The 2,712-nt window shown below is 61.1% G+C and overlaps 1 protein-coding gene across 2 annotated transcripts in view; it reads right to left on the bottom strand.

The window, feature by feature from the left end:
• Nucleotides 1–345, bottom strand: part of IL3RA (interleukin 3 receptor subunit alpha) — a 24,934-nt gene extending 24,589 nt beyond the window's left edge. For both annotated transcript variants that reach the window (XR_003680730.1, XM_028492475.1), the window contains exon 1: nucleotides 94–345. The gene's annotated coding sequence lies outside the window, so the exon portion shown is untranslated. The remainder of the gene's footprint in view (nucleotides 1–93) is intronic.
• Between the last annotated feature and the right edge of the window lie 2,367 nt (nucleotides 346–2,712).

Here is a 2,712-nt window from a genome sequence, read left to right as displayed (position 1 = left end):
CCCCCGGGGCTGGCGGTCAGTACCGAGTCTCCAGGGACAGCAGCCCATGACGCTGCCTGCCTTCTGTCTCCTAGCCCGGCCCCGGGGTCTTACCTGGGACGCAGAGCACGGTCTGGCCGGAGAGCGGCAGCCTCTCCTGGTGCTGGCCGAGCTGGCCTGGGGGGTGGGCCCCGCGCTCTCCTTGCTTCTCGGCTGTGCTGCAGGCAGCCTCCCCAAAAGAGAAAGAACTGTGTTTCTCCTCTCATCCGTGTTTTTATAGCCTCCGGGGTCAGCCCCACCCCTAACAAATAAGCCCCAGTGAGCGGGGGAGGAGGGGAGAATGTGTTGAGGGTGTGACCAGGTCCAGGAGCCCTCGGCACCCAACTCAGAATTACGGTCTGGGGTCAGGAACATGACCGCAGCTCTGCGCTCTCCTGGAAGGAACACCCTTTCTTTCAAAGTCGCCTTTTCCTGTTCTCACTTCTGTGTGTAGGTTCCTCTTATGTCACAATCCTAATGGCTTCCTGCCATTCACCCGGCCAGGCCAGGGCAGTTTCCTGGAGCCGTGTCGTGGGTAAAGCCGGTCGGCAGGAACGGCCGGGGCTCTGGCCCCCTTCCTTCGAGGTCCCGTTGGAATGACCACTTGTGCCCAAGGGGACAGGAAGGGGACCCAGGGCCCCCGCTGCGCTGGCTGCAGGGGACTCACGCAGCTCTCAGCCCGGCCCCTACCAGCCTGCCCCCAGGTGACCTTCCCTCACCCGGGCCCTCCCCGGGCATCCCTGGCCCTCGCCCTCCACCCGTCACGGCTGCCAAGCTCCAGCCCCACGCGCCCGTCCCTCCACCCTCTCCCTTGAGGCAGGTCCTCTCGTCTCCTCCGGTGTTTCCTGTCTACTCCACGCCCCCGATGCACATCCACCTGGACTCTCAGAGCGCGATTTATTTAGAAACAGGGCTGTCACAGGTGTAATGGATTAAGGTAACACAGGCTCCACCTGGAACAGGCTGGTCCCTATGTCCCATGGGACTGCTGTCCTTGTGAGAAGGTGGCCCCCGAGAGACAGGGACACAGGGAGGACACAGCCACATAAGGTCGGAGGTGGGAGGGAGGCGGCCACGAGCCCAGGGACGCCTGGAGCCCCCAGAAGCTGGAAGAGGTGGGAAGGACCCTCCCCTGGGGCCTCTGGAGGGAGCGCGGCCCTGGGACACCTTGACCTCAGAACAGGACCTTATTTGGACAAAAGGTCTTTGCAGAGGTGATGCAGTGAAGGGTCTGAGATGAGGTCCTCCTGGATGAGGTGGCCCTACATCCAATGACAGGGTCCTTCTAAGAGACAGAAGAGGAGAGACCCAGACACAGAGGAGAAGCCCCGGGAAGACAGAGGCAGAGACGGGAGGGAGGCGGCCCCGAGCCCAGGGATGCCTGGAGCCCCCAGAAGCTGGAAGGGGCGGGAAGGACCCTCCCCTGGAGCCTCTGGAGGGAGCGCGGCCCTGGGACACCTTCGTCTCAGACATCTGGTCCCCGGAAGTAAGACAGGATGAATTCCTGTTGTTTTAACCTACAAGGTTTGTGGTCATTCATCATCCTGAGAGAGGATGAATTTCTGTGGTTCTCCAGGCACCCACTCTGCATTACTTTGTTACAGCAACCCTACGATTTCCTGGCATTTTCATCTGAAACCGTGAGGAAGGACCCCCCCCTGGAGCCTCTGGAGGGAGCGCGGCCCTGGGACACCTTGACCTCAGACGTCTGGTCCCCAGGATGGGGGAGGATGCAGGTCTGTGGATTTAAGCCGAGCAGCTTGGGGTCCTTCGTGACGGCCGCCCACTTCCCACGGAGCATGAGTCTTGGTGGCTGACCGGCCCCTCTGAGAGACAAAACCCGTGTCTCCCCAAGGGAAGCACCAGACGCCCAGCCCCTCTAACCTCTTCAGGGCCGATGAGCATCTTGCCGAGAACCGAGGCAATTCTGAAAGGCACGCCAGGCCGTGACCACTCTTGGTGGACACCTCTTGTCTGCTCAGGGCCCCCCCTCGTCCGGGACTGGAGCCCAGTGATGCAGGGGCAGGGGGTGTCTAGGCAGATGCAGTGCAGGGAGGGGTGGGCATGGATGACAAAGCTGAGGAATGGCAGTCAGTCCAGAGCGGACTTCACCCACGGGGCTAAGCCCAGGCTGGACCCCTTTCCTGGCACTGCGCCCCCAGATGCTGAGGGGTGACGTTCAGATGTCGATTCTGACTCCTGGGTCGGGGGGGGATGCCCCATGACCCTTCTTTCTTTCTTTCTCTTTCTCTCTCCCCCCCTCTCTCTCTTTCTTTACCTTTCTTTCTTTCTTCCATTTCTTTCTTCCCTCCCTCCCTCCCTCCTCTCCTTCCTTCCCTTTTATTTTTTCCCCTAAAAGCCCCAAACCCCAGTAAAAAAGGAAGACACAACAGAAAAGCACCGCGGGGCCTCCAGGCCACAGGACAGGTGCTTATCGGCTCAGCCGACCCAAAACAGCTGAGCCCTGACTGTCCATGGGGAGACCCAGCCCCAAGGCAGCCCAAACGTGTGGGCACAGCACAAACCCCAGGAAGCTTGCGAACGGGAGGCCCTGGGCGTGTGTACGTGCGGTGACAAGAGGACAAACAGGGACCACTGGTGACAGGCCTGTTTCATGAAGGCCACCCCCTCACATCCGCCCGCAGCCCCGCCAGTGTCCCTATAACCCGGGGGAAGGCTTGAGGTTCAGCGTTT

This window comes from Physeter macrocephalus, chromosome 7 (assembly GCF_002837175.3).
Source record: "Physeter macrocephalus isolate SW-GA chromosome 7, ASM283717v5, whole genome shotgun sequence".
Classification (NCBI taxonomy): Eukaryota; Metazoa; Chordata; class Mammalia; order Artiodactyla; family Physeteridae; genus Physeter; species Physeter macrocephalus.
This window is presented reverse-complemented; position numbering and strand designations above follow the sequence as displayed.